Genomic DNA, 11,687 nt, shown 5'->3' with positions numbered 1-11,687 from the left:
AGCAGATGTATGATTTCTATTCTTTTAAATTTGTTGAGGTAGGGGCACCTAGGTGGCTCAGTCGGTTAGACATCTGGCTCTTGATTTCAGCTCACGTCATGATCTCTCAATTCATCGGGCTCTGCACTGACAGAATGGAGATTGCTTGGGATTCTCTCTCTCTCTCTCTCTCTGCCCCTCCCCAGCTTGTGCATGCACTCTCTCTCTCAAAATAAATGAATAAACTTTAAAGAAAAGCTTGTTGAGGTGTGTTTTGTGTTTTATGGCCAAGAATGGGGTCTGCCTTGGTGAATGTTCCATATGGGCCTGAGAAAAATATGTATTCTGCTCTTACTGGATAAAATGAACTGTAGATGTCCATTATATCCAATTTATTAATAGTGTTATTGACTTCGGCGGTGTCATCCCCAATTTTCTGCCTGCAGGATCTGTCTGTCCATTTCTGATGGAGGGGAGTTGAAGTCTTTAACTATGACAGTGGATTCATCTATTTCTCCTTGCAGTTCTGTCAGTTTCTGCCTCACATCGTTTGACTCTCTGTTGTCAGGTGCGTACATATTAAGAATTGTTATGTTTTATTGAAGAATGAATCATGAGGATTCTTTTTAACTGCATTTTTTAAATTAAACATTTTGTTTTCTGAGATAGGTGTAGATCACATGCCCTGATAAAGAATCCAAAGAAATCCCATGTGCCCTTTACCCAATTTCCCCCAATGGCAACATCTTGCAAAACCATAGAAATAATATCACAACCAGGACATTGATATAACTGCAATCCATCAATACAAATCAGGTTTCCCAATTTTACTCATACTCATTTGTGCATGTCTGTGTATTTAGTTCTGTGTAATTTAATCACACATGTAGGTTCATGCGTCCACCGCAGTCAAGATAAAGAACAGTTCCGGGGCGCCTGGGTGGCGCAGTCGGTTAAGCGTCCGACTTCAGCCAGGTCACGATCTCGCGGTCCGGGAGTTCGAGCCCCGCGTCGGGCTCTGGGCTGATGGCTCAGAGCCTGGAGCCTGTTTCCGATTCTGTGTCTCCCTCTCTCTCTGCCCCTCGCCCGTTCATGCTCTGTCTCTCTCTGTCCCAAAAATAAATAAACGTTGAAAAGAAAAAATTAAAAAAAAAAAAAAAAAGATAAAGAACAGTTCCATCACCACCAATATGCTTCAGGTTGCTTTTTATAAATGCTCCCAACTCCCTTCTCTCCTCCTCCTGCCCCAGTCCCTATCCTCTTGTAACCACTACTCTGTTATCCATTTCCATAATTTTGTCACTTCAAGAATGTTATATAAATGGGAAAAGGATCCAAATAGATGTTTCTCCAAAGAAGAAGGACAAATGACAGATAAACTCAACATCATTAGCCTTCAGAGAAATGCAAAGCGAAGCCACATTAGATAGCACTTCACACCTGCAAGGATGGCTGTTATCAAAAAGACAGTATTGGCAGGGATATGGAGAAATTGGGACTCTCATCCAATGCTGGGGGGGAAAGTAAAATGATGCAGCTGCTTTGAAAACATAGAGTTATCATATAACCTAGCAATTCCAGTCCTAGGTCTATGCACAATGAAAACCTATGTGCACACAAAAACTTGTATATGAAGTTTCATTGCAGCTTTACTGGTAGTAATCACAAATTGGAAATAGCTCTAATGTCCATCAACCAATAATACATAAACAAATTGTGGTATATCCATATAATGCAATGCCACCCACCAGTAAAAGGGAATGAACTATTAATACATGAGTTAGCATGTATTAATTTCAAAATATTATGCTGAGTAAAAGAAGATATACCAAAAAAAGAGCATATACATGCCATATTTTTTCACATACATAATATTCTAAAAAATGCAACCTAATCTACAGTGCCAAAAAACTGTTGCTTAGGGAATGGATAGGGAAGCAACTAGCAAGGCAGGAAAGGATTGTAAAGAAGATGACGGAGGGATGCCTGGGTGGCTCAGTCAGTTGAGCATCCAACTTCAGCTCAAGTCATGATCCCACAGTTCATGGGTTTGGGCCCCACGTCAGGCTCTGTGCTGACAGCTCAGAAACTGGAGCCTGCTTCGGATTCTGTCTCCCTTTCTCTCTCTGCCCCTCCCTGCTCACTCGATCTCTGTCTCAAAAATAAATAAACACTTTAAAATAATTTATAAAAAATTTTTAAAAAGAGGATGATGGATATGTTCATTGTCTTGATTGTGATTGATGGTTTCACACTTAACCAAACTGTACACTTTAAATACATACAGCTTATTATATTTTAATTATATCTCAATAAAGTTTGTTTTAAGTACACCATTAAATAACATACTTCTAAAAAACACACATAATCCTACAAATTCCTCCTCCTCTACATTCTCATGTCTTTATACGTGTTTGTGTTTTTACTACTGCAAAGCAGAATGTCTTACTTTTTCCACTTAACACTGTTTCAATGATTATTTCTTAAATTATGCTTTATCATTTTTTCAAGTTTTTCCTTTTTCTTAATTTTTTTTTTTTAGTGTTTATTTTTGAGAGAGAGAGACAGAGCATGAGCAGGGAAAGGCCAGGAGAGAGAGGGAGACACAGAATCTGAAGCAGGCTCCAGGCTCTGAGCTGTTAGCACGACGTGGGGCTGGAACTCATGAACCACGAGGTCATGACCTGAGTCAGAGGCTTAACTGACTGAGTCACCCAGGCACCCCTCATTTTTTCAAGTTCTTATTTTGTTATACATGAACTTTTACATGAAAATATAAAATACAGGGGTACCTGGGTGGCTCAGTCGCTTAAGCATCCAACTTCAGCTCAGGTCATGATCTCACAGTTTGTGAGTTTGAGCCCAGTGTCAGGCTCTCAGCTGCCAGCACAGGGGCTGCTTCAGATCCTTTTACTCCCAATCTCTCTGCCCCTCCCCCGCTCATTGCATGTTCTCTCTCTCACTCTCTCTCTCTCATAAATACACACATATATATATAATACAGAGAGAAAAATGCGCAAATTATAAGTATACATCTCAATGAATTATCACTAAGTGAACACATCTATAAGATTTCGCTTTGAAAACAAGGATCTCTGGGGCACCTGGGTGGCTCAGTCACTTAAGCAGCCAACTTCCGCTCAGGTCATGATCTTATGGTTCGTGGGTTCGAGTCCCACATCTGGCTCTGTGCTGACAGCTCAGAGTCTGGAGCCTACTTCGGATTCTGTGTTTCCATCTCTCTCTGCCCCTCCCCTGCTCATGCTCTGTCTCTCTCTCTCTCTCTCTCTCTCTGTGTCAAAAATAAACTTTAAAAAAACATTTTAAAAAATTTATTTTTGAAAACAAGGATCTCTTTTTGAAGAATAGTATTTGGGGCTGAACAATTCACAGTGCACCGTCAAAGATAAACACGGTAGGGCATTAGTTCAAGTGGTGAAAACAGATTTTCTTCAGGAACCACTGACAGTAGAGGAAAGAGCAGAGGGCCATTCAGATTTGTACAGAGGTGCTGGAGTATTTTAAAGGAAAAATGAGGGTACAGGGAGGGGGCAGAATGAACAGAATCAGAGAAGTGAAAAATTACAAAAAGCTGAGAGAGTTTGTTTGTGTAAAAGGCATCTGAATTAACCTGCTAGTTAACCTGTTAATAACCTGCTAGTTATTGAAGTTAGGTTCCTACCCACCCATAGAAACTGGGAGACAGATGGCCTGTCTTCAGGTGTTGACTGACACAAACAGTAAATGCTTTTGGCAGCCCTGATTTTTGTGGGGCAAGCACCTTAGAGGGGAGGGTCGGCCTAGAGATATGGCCTTGAGCTGTTAGAAACTGTTAGTGTCGGTTTATGGGTTTTTTTTATAGCCAAGGTTGAGGCCTAGTCGAGAGGAGGGCTCAAAGGAGTCTGGCCAGAGTTTGGTCACGGAGAAAATCTTTGCCAGCACAACTCTCCCACAGATTGAAGGGCTTTCAAAATCATCCTGGGCCCCTTTCCACTAAATGTCAGGGGCCCCCCTCCTCCCTCCCCCAATTATGATAAGCAAAAAAAGAAAAAGACAAAATAGCTCAATGCCTTCCTAAATGCCCCATCCCACTAAAACCACCACACTATATAATGTCTGATGTGTCTTCCAGCTTTACACTCCTCAAGTAATACCACTGGCTATTTTGTCTCCATTTGAAGATAGAGTCAGGGGCGCCTGGGTGGTTCAGTCGGTTAAGCTTCTGACTTCGGCTCAGGTCATGATCTCGCGGTCTGTAAGTTCGAGCCCCGCGTCGGGCTCTGTGCTGACAGCTCAGAGCCTGGAGCCTGCTTCGGATTCTGTGTCTCCCTCTCTCTCTGCCCCTCCCCCACCTGTGCTCTGTCTCTCTCTATCAAAAATAAATAAATCTGAACAATAAAAATAAAATAAAAAAAGAAGATAGAGTCAAAGAAGCAGGCAGAAAAGACGGTATGCAGAAATGGCAGGCAGGGAATGGAGGGTGGAGGCAGCTATCGCGGCCCTGCCTCCTCTGTAAATCTACATGGCAAATGCATACACACTCCCTTGTCTGAATCACTTTGTACAAATCCCCAGGCAGCAAAGCAAGGAAATGCGCAGACCCTGGAGCAAACCCTAATTCTAATTCCAATTCTTCCATTTGACTTTATTTCTTTGAGCAACTTAGCCTCTCTTAGCCTCTGTTCTCTTACTTGTCAGGGAGATAATACCTACTGCTCAATGTACAAATGCATATCAAGTAGCCAGCACATAATAAAGTCCAATGATGGTGAGCTCTCCTCCCTCAGGGGGTGAGATGGCCCAGTGCTAGTAAGGTCTTCTCCCCGGGTGAATTCCATTTTCTAGTCCTCCAGTAGGATTCTCTCAAGCTAAAAAACAAAACCAGCAAGTGAAAACCTTAGGAGATGGAACTTGAGTAGCAGACTGCAACTATTTTTCTATAAAAAGTACAATTTTTTTTTTAATTTTTTTTTTCAACGTTTATTTATTTTTGGGACAGAGAGAGACAGAGCATGAACGGGCGAGGGGCAGAGAGAGAGGGAGACACAGAATCGGAAACAGGCTCCAGGCTCTGAGCCATCAGCCCAGAGCCCGACGCGGGGCTCGAACTCACGGAGCGCGAGATCGTGACCTGGCTGAAGTCGGACGCTTAACCGACTGCGCCACACAGGCGCCCCTAAAAAGTACAATTTTACACTCATTCATATAGAGTCTTCAATATATACTTGTTGAAAGCTCACCATGTGCCAGGCACTAGGGCTAAACCCAGATGAAATAGTCTCTGCTCTGAAGGAATTCACAGACCATTGGCAAATCCAAAAAGTTGGGTAAAAAAAACAAATCCAAAGAGTTAGGTCAAATTGTACCACAGGGCTAAGTGCCGCAATGGAGGAATGTAGGGCAAGATGGAGGCAGGAAGGGAGCGTCCCACACCCTCCAGGGCGGGGTTTGCTGGGTAAACCCCAGATGTTGATGAGAACTTTCCAGGAAGAAACAAAAGCTTGTGCAAAGGCCTGGAGGCAACCAGCAGCCTGTTCTCTGAGAACTCGAGATAAGAGCCCTGATGAGAAGTGGGAGGTGAGGGCGGTGGGAAAGTTGGGAGCATACTGTCTGCTGCAGATTACAAAGACCACTGTAGCCAGGTCAAGTAGAAAAGGAGTTTATTGAAACATATTGGGTGGGATGACCATATATTTTCTCGCCCCATTTGAGAGGGAAAGGGCACTATTTTTAATTATGCCTGACGGCAGATGTACAGGAGACACGCATGGAGTTGTTAATATTAGGGCACTCCCCAAAGCTGGAAAATTGAGAGCAGTGTGCAGCCTGGAACACTGCCCAGGCCTGCAGTGGGGCGGCCCTGCTGCCCAGACAGGCACTGGACACTGGACAAGAACTCCTGTCACTGCCACCCAGGGAAGCACCCTTGATGGCATTACCAGCTTCCAAAAACGGGCACCTCTGATTGGTGGAGCCTACTTCACACACCTGCCACCAAGTGAAGGAAGACTGAGAAGATAAATTCCTGACACCACCACCTACCGGCTGGGAGGCTTTGGGCCAATTACTTCACTTCTCTGTACCTCTCTTTCCTCATGGAGGAAATGGCAAGGATAATAACACTAGCTGCCTTTAGAGTTGGCACGCTGCTAAAATGAAATATGTGTCAAGAGCTTAGACCTGTGCCTGGCACAGAATAGCACTATATAAGCATTTGCGATGATTGTCGTTTATTCCCCAAGGAGGCAGAATTCAGAAGAGAGGAAATTCTCTCAAAGAAAGGAAAAGTGTTTTTGCAGGGGCCCAACGGAATGACACATATCCACTACACCTTGATTCAGTGCTGAAATTGTAACAGAAATGAATTATTCCACTCATTTATTTACTCAATAAAAATGGCAGTGTCCATGGGGCTGAGGGTACAAATAATGCCTTATCTTTTCATTTGCATAAATCAAATCAAACATAGCAAAAGCTCCACCCATCAAGGTTGGTAAAAAGCACTAGATGGATCTTCTTTGTGGGGGTGGGACTCCTTACACCACCTTAGTATTAAACAAGAGCCCCAGAAAGTTGTGGGATTGTGTTGCTGGACCCCTGTCTATGGTTGTTGTTGCTGTGGTGCTCTGCCAGGGGCGAGGAGTCCCCGGGTCTGTGGAGGCTATTGTAGGTGGGATTCTTCTCTGGACACGTAACCTTGTCAGCCTCCAAGTTAGTCTGGGAGACCTTCGCTGAGCTCTGCAAAGCCGTGGGTTTTGGAAGTTCCCGCTCAATGTACACAGGCAACCGTGCCTTCTAGGGGCAGGCCCTCTAAGGCTCTGCCAGCTGCATGGCCCAGACCCAGGGCCACACCGGCCACCATTCTTACACCAACCACCTTTCTCCCGTCAGTCCCCTGACTCCACAACTGTTCCTGGTGGTGAGTGTAGGCGTGAGGGACTGGAAGGAGGGGAGAGGGCGATGAAAGCAAGCAAGCCAAAGCCCCCCTTCAACCTCTGCCAGGGGCCTCAGTGCAAGAGGCAGCCTGCCCAGCTCCTGGAGAGAGGGTGTTGAACTGCACTTGGCAAAGGAAAAAGTACCTAGAGCAACTGAATGTTCCCTTGAAATTACACTACTTTAATAGCTAGATGTGACTGAAAACGTTTGGGACGAAACAGGGATGTCACTAAAGTTCCTTTCTACCCAGTTGGAAAGAGATTTAGCCAAGCAAAGTAGATAGCTGGGAAAAAACAAAACCTTCTCTGTTTATACTTTGGTGGGTTGAGATCTCTCAAACAACCAGTTACAGTTGTTAACTGCCCCCTGGGGGATAAGGAAAGCCCAGACCTTCAGGTTGCAGAGGCCTGGCTACCCTCTTGGCAGAGAAGGAAATGTCGTTCATTCCTTTGTGGTAAATCCAATTCTGAAAAGAAAAAAAAAAAAAGTTTCTCAATAGGTTATCCTACCACGTGACGAACCACAGGAGTCTGGACTTTCTCCTGTTGAGAAATAGCACTTTAAAGCATTTAAGTAGGGGATATGCATGATTACATTTCAGTTTTGGCATATTCATCCTGGTTCACACTACATCTTGTATTTTTAAATAAGCTTTTTAAAATTTTGGGATAACTGTAGATTCACATGCAGTTCTAGGAAATGAGACTGATCTCGCATACCCTTTCCCAGTTTCCCCGTGGTAACATCTTGCAAAACTATAGGGCAGTATCCCAACCAGGATACTGACAGTTGATGCAGCCAAGTTAGAGAAAAGTTCCATCACCACAAGAATCTCTTATGTTGCCCCTTATAGGATCTCTATATAGATCCTCACCACAAGGATCTCTTATATTGCCCAACCCCCTCCTTAACCCCTGGCAACACTAATCTGTTTTTTATTTCTGCAATTTTGTCAGTTTCAGAATGTTATATAATATAGAATCATACAGATACATATACATGTTTAGATATGTACATATATATGTATGCAGATATATATGTATATGTACAGACATATACAGATACAGATATATAAGTATTATATATACTGTATTCTCACAATAAAGTAAGCTAGAGAAAAGAAAATGTTAAAATCATGAGAAAGGGGCACCTGGATGGCTCAGTCAGTTAAGCGTCTTACTCTTGATTTCGGCTCAGGTCATGATTTCATGGTCCATGGATTTGAGCCCCGAGTCATGGGTTTGAGCTGTGCCGACAACACACAGCCTGCTTGGGATTCTCCCTCTCCCTCTCTGTCTGCCCCTCCCCCACTCATATGTGTGCACGCACTGTCTTTCTCTCTGTCAAAAGAAATAAATAAACATTTAAAAAAGGAAATTATAAGGAAGAGAAAAATGCATTTACAGTATTGAACTCTATTTATCAAAACAAATCCACATATAAGTGGACCCATGCTATTCAAACCTGTGTTGTTTAAGGGTTAATTGTATATACTTTTAAACCTAAAAAACTTTCAAAAACACAGATGTGTACCCATCAAAAATATGTAATATTGTTCGTGTAGGTTTTAAAAATGTATACAGGGTATTATTATATACAATTCGCTCGCTTCTCAGTTTTCTTTTTTCATTAAAAAAGGGGGGTTTGTCTTACATTTCTTATAGGTGACCTAGAGAGAGACCTAGCCCATTCCTTTCAATGAATACAGAGTATCCACGTGGTATGTATGTGCCACAACTTACCCATCCTTCACTGAAGGATATTTAGGTTGTTTCCAATGTTTTGCTATTACTAAAAATGCTACAGTAAACACCCTTGCATCGTTTCTGTATGCGCGTGTGTGAAAGATTGCAAAAACGGGCCATCTTCTCTGTATCCATTGTAATTTTTCAACCTCCCTGAATCCACTGCAATATGACTTTGAGGCTCTGCCCATCAGCAGTTAACGTCTGTTTCTCCTCCCTTTGAATCTAGGATGACCTTGGGCTTATTTGGCTAAGAGAATGCAGCAGACAAGACAGCGTGCCAGTTCCAAGCCTAGGCCTCATGAGGCCTTGAATCCTTCTCCTTTTCTCTCTTGGGTCCTTATCCGCCACCGCGTGAACAAGCTGAGGCCAACCTGTCGGTTGGAGAAAGAGAGACCACACTGAAGAGAGTTGAGCTGTCTTCTGAGGGCATCCTGTACCAACCAGACCCAGCTAACCCAGCACGAACTGCTGACAACGACTGAGGCCAGAGGAAATCAAAACTGCCTACCTGAGTCCAGACCACCTGCCAGTCTGAAGAACTGTGAGTCAAGTCATTGTTTGAACAGCGAAAGTTATCAGATACACTTGTGCAGGTATTTCTTTAGAGTGGTTTTCAAACTGTAGCATGTATCAGAATCAGCTGGTGGGCTTTTAAAATCACAGATAGCTGGGCACCCCTGTTGGAGTGTCTGATTGAGTAGGTCGATCTGGGTGAAACCTGAACATATGCGTTTCTAATGACTCGGGTCATGCTAATGATGGTCCAAGTGCCATACTTTGAAAATCATAGCTCTAGAGTGTACAACCTAAAATGGTGTTGCTGGGTCATGAGTTACAAGCATTTTTTTTAAACAGCTAATAGACACTCCCAAGCTGCCATCCGAAGTCAAGGTACCCTCAACTAAATTTTAAGGGATGAAAGAATAAACTACCAAAAGAACACATTAAAACCAGATAGTATGGTACAACAAGTGTAACAAAGGAAACAGCAGCATGAAAGAGGAAATGCTCTGAAATTCTTGTGGTTGGAAGGTTGGGCAGGAAGCTGATTAACTAATAGTTATGACCCCTGATATCTACACACCAAAGCACAGAGTATGAGTGATGAAGTAATTTTGAAAGTCTCCCTAGAAAACAGATAGTATTGCATAATACTAGATATTATAGTATAGCTTATACTGCACTGAGATCCGGTGGAATAGGACTTGTGGCAAGAAGCAGCTCTAGAAGAATATTCTTTCTTCCAAAGAATCAAAGGGGAGATAAGATCTTGAATGTCAGTGCTCAGCCTCATTTCTCACTTCTTTCCCCTTTGTTTTCCATGATGGCCACCATGGCCCCTTTTAATTTCTTGAATGAACCCTCCTCCCTCCTACCACAGGGTCTTTGCTGTTGCTGATCCCTCTACATGGGACACTTCCTCCTCTTTCTGTCCATACTTGGACCAAGTTAATTCCCATTTATCCTTAAGATCTTAGATCTCATTTTGCCTCCTTAGAAAAACCTTCCCTAATCTTCCAATACTAGATCAAATCTCACCATTATAACCTCTCAACACACTATGCACCCCTCCTTCACAGCTCTTGTTACAGTTGGAATTTTACATTTATTTGTGTGTTTATATGATTCATGAATATCTTACCCTCCCGCCTGTGATCTCTAGGGGGGCTGAGTATGTGTCTGTTTTGAGTAACCATTGTAACCTTAGCACCAACTTTGGTAAAGAGCAGATACCCATAAATATGTGTTGGATGATTAAGAGTAGGGTTCTGTGAAAGCCCTCAATGAACCTTAGATCAAAAGTGCAATGGGAAACATTCTGAAGAGGAAAATAGGAGAGGAAACAGAAGTACTTTCAGGACATCACACACTAGCAGGTCACAAATAGCAATGACGGGCTGCCAGCCATTTAAACAACCACATCAAAAGTACTGGCTACTAGATCTCTGATCTCCTGGAGAAAAGTTTCTATTGGTGGACTAGTGGGTTCTGTATGAGGTCCAGTCATATTCAATATTTGAACAAGATGGAAGGCTTACCAATCTTGTTTGCAGATGATATGAAAGCCAAAAGGTTATTATAACATAGACAGTGACAGAATTTAGGTTAAAAATAATGCCAATGGAAATAACTAAGCCAGGGGCGCCTGGGTGGCTCAGTTGGTTAAGCATCCAACTTCAGCTCAGGTCATGATCTCATGGTTCATGGGTTCGAGCCCTGCATCAGGTTCTGTGCTGACAGCTCAGAGCCTGGAGCCTGCTTCGGATTCTGTGTCTCCCTCTCTCTCTACCCCTCCCCTGCTTGCACTCTCTCTCACAAAAATAAATAAACATTAAAAAATTACAACAACAAAAAGAAATACTAAACCAAAACAGGTAAGATAAAGGTTAATCAATCTTGCAAGTACATGCTAAAGAAGGGAAGCTAGGTTTGACTATATTGTTTATATAAATAAAACAAAACAAAACAAAAAGACTTGATTGCTGACCACATATTCATTATGAACCAGTCTTGCAATTCAACTGGTGAAAATGCCAACTGTCCAGAAGAGGGAAGATGATGGGCTCACTTTACTGTGGACCCTGAAGCACAGTGTCTGCTAGTTCTTAGAACCGGTTTGGGGCCCGGAAACCTTAAGATATGAACAACAATTAGAGCAGCTGGAGAAGGTTAGCCTGCAAAAGTAAACATTGAGGGAAAACAAAAACCGACCTCACGTAAAGGCAGCCCACGAAATTCATACTTCCAACTTCAGAAAAGATGCTCTTTTTAAATCTCTCATGATTTTTTATTTCCACAATTTCTGATAAATTCTTTTTAATATCTTTGTTGTTTCACTTATTCCTATTTTTTCATAATTCCTTACTTGTTTTGTGAATATTAGGCATTCATTTCTCTCTTCGAGGATTCTTTGGGAAAAAAACATACTTTGTTTTCTATCAACCTTTTTTTTTTTTTTTTTTAACCAGGGAATGGCTTCTTTTTTCTCTTTTCCTATAGATTGTCCTACTGCTTTCATTTGAT

General features: G+C 42.5%; 1 long non-coding RNA gene across 1 annotated transcript; it reads left to right on the top strand.

Moving 5' to 3' along the window:
- The first annotated feature begins 361 nt into the window (after positions 1 to 361).
- LOC122468554 lies at positions 362 to 9,243 on the top strand. Its single transcript, XR_006293275.1, has 2 exons — positions 362 to 547; positions 8,890 to 9,243. It is a non-coding gene; the product is annotated as an uncharacterized LOC122468554 (long non-coding RNA).
- Positions 9,244 to 11,687: the final 2,444 nt, after the last annotated feature.

The sequence above is a fragment of the Prionailurus bengalensis genome, chromosome B3, assembly GCF_016509475.1.
Source record: "Prionailurus bengalensis isolate Pbe53 chromosome B3, Fcat_Pben_1.1_paternal_pri, whole genome shotgun sequence".
In the NCBI taxonomy this organism is placed as follows: domain Eukaryota; kingdom Metazoa; phylum Chordata; class Mammalia; order Carnivora; family Felidae; genus Prionailurus; species Prionailurus bengalensis.
This window is presented reverse-complemented; position numbering and strand designations above follow the sequence as displayed.